Source organism: Eumetopias jubatus, unplaced genomic scaffold (genome assembly GCF_037043125.1).
Source record: "Eumetopias jubatus isolate StellerSeaLion01/CBP00866 unplaced genomic scaffold, mEumJub1_p1.0 scaffold_13, whole genome shotgun sequence".
Lineage (NCBI taxonomy): Eukaryota > Metazoa > Chordata > Mammalia > Carnivora > Otariidae > Eumetopias > Eumetopias jubatus.
This window is the reverse complement of record NW_028274819.1, coordinates 56,305,543-56,313,664: the sequence shown is the minus strand read 5'-3', so window position 1 is coordinate 56,313,664 and position 8,122 is coordinate 56,305,543.

Below are 8,122 nucleotides of genomic sequence, written 5' to 3'. Positions count from 1 at the left end.
ACAGGTTTCACTTCCTATATGAGAACCTCCCAGGCTTTCATGCTCTAAAAGTTACTCCTCTTCCAGCCTTCACAGCAACTTGTACAGATGACTTCTGATGAATTTTCTATTGGCCACTGATTAATCTGACAGAGAAGGGACCAAATCCATTCTAATGGTTTCATACAACATTTAATTAGCATACTATCAACAGAACTCCAAGCAACAGGATGATACCAATCTGCAGAACTGGTCAGGAATCAACCAAGGGCCAGGACTCAACTAGCTAGAAAAATGGCATCCAAAAAAACCCAACCATACATCAAGGTCTGCCTTAGAAAGCCAGGTGGCATTCTCTAATTTCTGTATTGGCTCTATACCCAGCCTGAGGGATTAATCCAGGTACAGCAGGATGTACTCATGATTGGAGACCTACCTTGGCCCACAAAGAAGTCGAGGACCATTCTATCACCCATAACCACACTGGCCAGTGAGTTGAGACTCACCTGAATGCCTTCCAGGGCTGAGGTGGTATCACTGATGGCTTCAGCTAAAGTCAGGGATGAATTTCATATCAACATTTCAAATAAGATGACTCTCAAGATAGGGGTAACTTCTTGCAGAATGTGCATGAATAAGCCACCCCTCCAGAAAGCTCCTCCATGTAACCAAATGTAGCCTCATTTTGGAGCAATCTCCACAGTCATCTGAGGGATACATGATCTAATGATGGTGCTTCCTTAAACACTTAAAGGTTGCTTATGATCCTCCCTATGGTGCAAGGCACCATGTTTTCAGGGAGGGGGGCAAGTTAATGTCTGACTTCCACATAGAAGGTACAGTCCTGAGGGCATATGTGATACCTGTTTACAACTGTTGGGGCCTCCCAAGTAGGACCTACATCATTCAGGGAACAGCGGTTGACTGTCACTAATGAGGCCTCCTGGGCACCTGGTAGGCTTCAGAGTTCCCATTAACTTAGAATAATTGAAAACAGTCCTTATTTTTGGAAAGACAGCCCAATGGCAATTGGCCCAAACTGTCCCACAGGTACACACTACCAGCCAGGTGGCATTTGTCCACCCCATAGGAAAACAGAGCAATAGCTACTAGAATGGGGGTTAGGGAGACATCTACAGGTTGTGACGTGTTTTGCAGGAGAGGTATGGGAGCTGAAAGTGCACCTAAGGTTTCTGATAGACTGCTCAGTAGGTTAATGACTAAATTACGGTGACAGCCATCTAGTAGGGGATGTCAAACCAGTGAGTCAAGTTTAAGGAGTCTGCAATAGTTTGAGAGACTTGTACTAGGCCATTTTCCTTTGAGAGGAAGGCTCCAAGGACCATGTCAACCAACAAGAGGATCCAGGTGCCTGAACCAGAATTGAATGAGAATATTCTAGCCTCCTTTTGGCTAGGCTGCCACCTGGAAGTTGAAGGCTGGCCTGTGGATGCTGTTAGGGCAAAGATAACATCATGCCTAGCAATGGTCAGGGCAGAATACTGAATTTCCAGAATAAACCTACACAACACTCTCCAGTCTCTCTCATTCTGATGCACCACAAGCAGCTAATTTTACATGTCAATTTGACTGGGACACGAGGTCCCCAGATACTTGGTTAAACATCATTTTGGGTACGTCTGAGGGCATTCCTTGATGAGATTACTATTTGACTCAGGAGACTCAGTAAAGCAAAATGTTTTTGCTATCCAATCTGTTGGGAGACCTGAATAGAACAAAAGCTGGGGTAAGGGAGAATTCATTCTATCTGCCTGTCTTCAAGCTAGGACATGAGTCCTTTCCTGCTTCTGGACTGGAACTTATACCATCAGTTCTCTTGGTCTTAGGCCTTCTGATTCAGACTGGAGCTACACCACTGGCTGTCCTGGGTTTCCAGCTTGCAGACAGCAGATTATGGGACCTTTCAGCCTCCATAATCATGAAAGCCATTTTCTTATAATACATCTCTTTATATATACACAAACTATCGGTTCTTCTTTTCTGGAGAATTCTAGTACGGCAGTAAAAAGTGACTGCTTTCTGGGAACAGCCATATTCAGTGGCCAAACTGCCTTATGAAGGTGTACTGACCAGGATGAAGTAAGTAGAAATCTTTTGAGTACATTCTTTGAGTAGGCAGTCCCAACATACAATGATAGTTGATGTTTCTGGATAGAGGAGTGGAAGGTCCATCAGAGACCTTGACTATCAGCCTTCTGTTGAGTGGTTTTTGTAAGAGAAGATTCACCATTGTCAGACTGTATGTGGTCAATAAAAACAGTACCACGAGACAGATTAGTTTCAAAATCAAAACAGTGTGGTTGGAGTTGGCTGATTGATTAGAAGAGCAACACTGTAAACTGTAACCTGAAAAAGTGGCAACAGTGTTGAGGCACTACTGATAACCCCAAGAGGGAACCAAAGGTCTGATAGAGTCCATCAGTCAGGAGTGGGTGGAGGCCAGGCCTGTGCTAGACAAAGAAGACTTTTAACAGGAGTCACAAGCCTGGCCTGTAGCGGTGGCCTCTGCATCAGAACCATCAATCTTTTACTCTGTGCTCAGGCTACGATGGTGCATGGAGGGCCATGACTGGTATGAGGGTGAATCCAGGCAATGATGGTGGCAGTCTGAGTGGTCACAGGCTCCGTCAGCAACTTGATTCCCAGTTGGTCTTGTCAGAGAATGAACCCCCACGATGGGCACTTACATGTGACCCAGTTTAATAGCTGCAATTTTTAGTTTGTGGCCAAGAAGGGTGTCTTTAATCTGACAGTCTCTGTCTTCCAAGTGACAGACCAGAAGACTAGGCCATTGGCAATAGCCTGAGTTAGTAAAAATGTAACATGTCTGGTCCCTAGGGATTGTCTAGGACACAGGTAACAGTTTTCAATTCAGCCTATTGTGCTGATCAGCCTTTACTGTAGTCAGTTTCCAGAATCATCACTTGACACCAACAGCTCTTAACTTAGCTGGACCATCAGTGAACCAGGCCCAGGCATTTGATTTGGGAAGTCTCTGTGAATCAAGGGTCCTATTGAGCCAGTGGCTTTGCTTTAGGCAGCTGAGTGGGGAATACAGTTCTTCCAAAGGAGTGACTTATCACTTCTTCACGTAAAACTAAGATGGACGGCTGGCTGCATCCCCAGAACACATCATTTCCATTTGACTAGGGAAGGTTGCTGCACATTTTGTTAGCTTCACCTCTAATTTCACATAACCCAAAATGGGGGTGTTAGGCCACTTACCAGGCTTCCATGGGTCAGATATTGTTTCAGCAATAGCTCAGTAATAGCCTCCCGGCTGTCCAATTTTTGTTTTTTTGAGAGGGAGAGAGAGAATCTTAAGTAGGCTCCACAACCAGTAGAGACTGACGCAGGGCTCGATCTCATGACCCTGAGATCATGACCTGAGTGGAAACCGAGAGTTGGGACACTCAGCCACCCAGGTGCCTCTGGCTGTCCAACTTTTTAAAAGGGTGTACTTGGTGCCTGCAAAGGACATGTAGCACTGCTCTACTGGGAAATGGCCTGAGTACTCCAGCAGTCACCAAGTTTTCAACTAAAGCTGTTCATTTTCCTTTCTCTCCTCTTAGGATTCTATAGTTTGTTATACTACTCAAGTGAAGCCAGGAATCACTTCTCTATATGCAGTAGTCCCTGAATGGGAGACTTACAAACTTTCACAGTTCAACTGAGTGGATAATTGCTACCAGTAACACATTACTGTGAAAGCCATTAAAACAGTAGTAACTGAATCAGTTCAGAGGCTCCCCTACTGTCGCTCTCATTTTCCTTTCCCACGACAGATTTGCCCAAATTTTGCCACATGAATTCAGGCACGTCTCCCCACCGCCCCCTGCCCCCAACTATGGGAACTCAAACCAGGCAATCTAAGAGATATTGGAAGGCACAGCCACCAAAAGATTATACTCCATCCCAGCAAAGAATGTGAGGACACGAAGGGAGTGGGAGAGGCTAGCCTGCAGGGAGCAGCTGGGTCAGTGGGAAGGCCTCTTCTCCTCAGACTCCTGCTCCAGGGTCAGTGCCTCCTCTTCCCTTGTGTATCTCTTGGCTCTAACAAGCACCTAGGGCTCAGGAGCTGCTTTTTTTTTTTTTTTTTTTTTTTTTTTTGCCTGCCTTGCATTACTACCATGGATCTGCTCCACACTCCTTGGTACTTCTGACCATCCCTGTGCCCAGGGCTTCCTGTCTCCATGGGACCAAGTAGGATAGTGACCTAGATGCTTATATTCAACAGAGCTATAAAAAGAGAGTCCCTCTCCTCCTCAAAAACCCCCAGCACAAAGACCGTCTTTCCTTAAAAGAGAGGGAGAGAAGGATTAGGGGTTTACAGAGGGAGACTGACCTTGTGCCAGCAAACAAGGTCATGTATTTACTTTCATTTCAAAAGGCTACCTCCTTGGACTCAACAAACTCCGAATATATTTGGTCCATTCAAAGCTCTGTATCTTTTTTGCTGACACCATCTATTTCGCCTTTGGGGAAACCTCGACTCATCACAGTCATAGGGCCTTCAGCTGGGGCCACAGGCATGCTGCCTTGTTATCAAAACATCCTTTCCTCCTGTCCAGAGAAGAGTGAGCAACAACCTAAGTACCATTTGGGAAATGTGTTTCAATCCTACCTCTTGTTATTTAGCCTTGAAATATTCATTAACAGGTGGGACAATGAGGGACCCTTACTCACCCGCTTGCGCAGCAGCATTTCCTCCTACCAGACCCCAGGTTATTTTCTCATATTCCCTCACCGGACCCATGTCCTTTCTCTTTTAGAAAGCCATGTCTGTCAGGATCCCATCCTCGTTACCCAAACTGTCAGAGTAATCTATGAAAGGTCTGGAATTTTATCCTAGTTACAACTGGCAAGTGACAGGAGACTCCCAGATCAGAGATAAGAGAACTTTACGCTTACAAGAAGCAACATGAGCATGATGTTTATGCCAGTTCTCCATGCCCCCCCCCCACAAAAAGTGACTTGGGGTAGGCCTAGACAGATACCTACACATACATGCCAGGGGAATGTGTCATAGGGAAAGAACCCTGAGCTTGGGGGATTCAACATTTTTATAATGCACAGTAGGGAAACCTGCTCCTTGGGAAGAGATATTATTTCATCTCTCAAGATTGCTGTCAACAGAACACTGAGATATGATGAGGAAGGGGTCAGGGTCTTACATTCATATGAAGCAAGAACACACAGTGGTACTCAGGGCTCATGGTAGATTGCCTCTCCTAACAGTTTCTCATTCTCCAGTGGGTCACCTTCTACAGCATTATAAACCAAATATAGGGAACTATGGGCCTGAATACTATTCAATACTCATCAGTGGTTTCCCATTGTCACAGGGTTTGTTTGTCAGAGGGAAATCTCCCCCACCAAGGGCCAAAGCTCCCTCACAGGAGACAAGACCCACTACAAAAAATTTTGAGTTCCTTACTGTGGTCTTCGAACAGATCTAAGGTTGGCTTGATAGACTGGAGGAGGGATCTGGCTGCAAGACAACGAAACAGTTGCCATTCTTCTTTAACAAGCATTTTGTACCCAAATCACTTCTCTCCCAAGCAAACCAGCTAAAGTTCTAACAATTCACCTAGTTTCTGCCCACAGAAGCAGGGAATTTACCTCTTCATGCTCATGTAGGTGTGTTTCCCTATAACTGCTGTCTGAAAGGAGAAACCTGCTGCCCACTCACAATGAATATTAGTGAATAACAGTGTCAGTAATTACAATAGGGCAGAGCCAAGGCTGCCAGATTAGTGAGGAAGCCCTGCCCAGAGGAAAGTAAGCAACAGCCAAGGCACCTTCTGAGCAACCATCTTTGAACCTACTTCCCCAGTCCTCCTCATTGTGACAGGCAATAATGTATTTATGTATTTAAAACATCATCCTGAGTAGAGAGCCATAGACAACACCAGACCGTCAAAAAGAACCAGGGTGCAAAAAAAGGGCTGTGAATCCCTGCAATTATTCTCAACATAGTTGTGGATATCAGAAGTCAACTGAGCACATGTACTCTCAGGCTGGGTTGTTAAGACTATTCTACTTAATAAGAGCCTGTCAGTGGGGACAACGATACGTTCTAGAAAAAATATTGTGATTTAGCAGTTTTCTCAAATGGTTTCCAGCAGGCAAAGTTTGAGGTAGGGAGAGGGGTGTCTAGCCAAGGGTGGAGATAAGGTAAATAGTTGGTGAGAGAAAGGGCTCTCAACGGAGGAGGAAACTGGACCCAGAGAAGAATATAACTGGTGTTAAGTATTCAAAGGAACTTTGCATTTTTTGCCATTCCCTCAGGTTGTTTTGAAGCAAAAAGATGGTTTCTAAAAACATATAAAATCATCAAACATCAAATACACATTAGCAGCTGAAATTTGCAAATAATGAACATTAGATATCTTTCCCCACTCTCCTCACAGTCTCATCTATTTTGGAAGACCCAAGTCCATTCTAGGCAGGTGTGAGGAGTTGAGAGCCAGGAGAATGTGATGGGTGTCAGGGTGTGCTGGTGGGAAGGGTGCTGCAGACCTACTAAAGAGGAAAAAGAGCAGCCCAGAGGCACTCAAAAGGGGCTGGAGTAACTACTGGCCAATGGAGGTGCTGAGAGCCAGCCTGAGGTGCTCTGCAGTTCCACAAACCCACAAACCCCCAAACCCATGGTGAGGCTTGAGCCTGCTCAAGTGAGAGGAAACTGTCCTAAAATACCACAAATGTGGCAGGGAGGAGGGTGACCAAATGTAACACATTGCTGGGCTAATCCACTTCTTTATTTAGAAGATCATACTGCCTCAAATGGTTTCTGGAGTCAGGGAAAAACCTTAAGAGATCCACGCAGCCTATGAAATCTCAAAGTGGGGTTTATGGGCAGATTGAAGGGATTACAACACTCATATCTTCATATTCCTAAGAAATGTTTTCTATGTGGGCATTTCTGGGAGGTAAAGAGCTTTAATCATTTCAAAAGATACATCATCTAAAACCTCTTTGACAGATTCAGACACATTCCTAGAGAAGGAATGAGATTTACCAGAGGTCACAAGTTAGAATAAAGTTGGAAACAACCCAGGTCTCTGGTCTCTCTCACTTAAGGATCTATTTTATCTTCTCTCCCAAACCCACTCGTCCCTTGGGATAGTGAAAAACTAGAAAGCAAACATACCTTCCAGTAGCAAAATAGTTAAATTTAAAACATTTATACTGATATGGTATATTATGCAGCTATTAAAAATGAGTTTGACCTATATATACTGACAGGGAAAGTACCTAAGAAATATTAAGTTAGGGGCCCCTGGGTGGCTCAGTTGGTGAAGCATCTGCCTTCGGCTCAGGTCATGATCCCAGCGTCCTGGGATTGAGTCCTGCGTCAGGCTCCCTGCTCAGCAGGGAGTCTGCTTCTCCCTCCCCCTGCTCTTGTGCTCTCTCTCACTCTCTCTCTTCCTCTCAAATAAATAAAATCTTAAAAAAAAAAAAAATGAAAAAGAAATATTAAGTTAAAAAAAACTACAGACGGTGGAAAGGAGCAGGAAAAAACAAAAACTACAGAATATATTTCAACATAATTCAGTTTTTGTAAAAAAAAAAAAGAAGAAAGAAGAAGACAAGTGTTTGTGATGTAAAGAAAAAGGCACACCTGGTATGACAGTGGAGAGGGTTATTCCCTACATCCACAAGCCCTGGGAACCCCCTAACAGTAACTCCTTCGTTGTAAAATCACGATTATCCAATTACACATTTTCGAAAGCTCCAAGTAGCTGACAGAATAGGATTATCACCTTAAAAAGAAAAAGAAAAAAAGGAAACTAGGAGCTCAGAGAATTACATGATTTGCCCAAGGTTTTAAGAATATAAAGTATAGAATCCAAGGCTTCAACTCCCCATCCAGTGAGGTTTCATAATCGCCCACTGTGTGGCACTGGACAGGGCAACATTCCCATCGGAAAATGTGATAAGTGTTAATTTCTTATAAACTGAATATAGTTTTAGGTACCAGGCTCAGTTGGGATTTTACTTTTGTAAGCTAGAGGGGCAATATTTCCATAGGTTACAGGATTGGGGCAAGTGCCAGTCCTTCTCTGATTACAGTGGGAAAAGACTAGTAAAGATGCCAACTCACAACTATGGAGCCAGA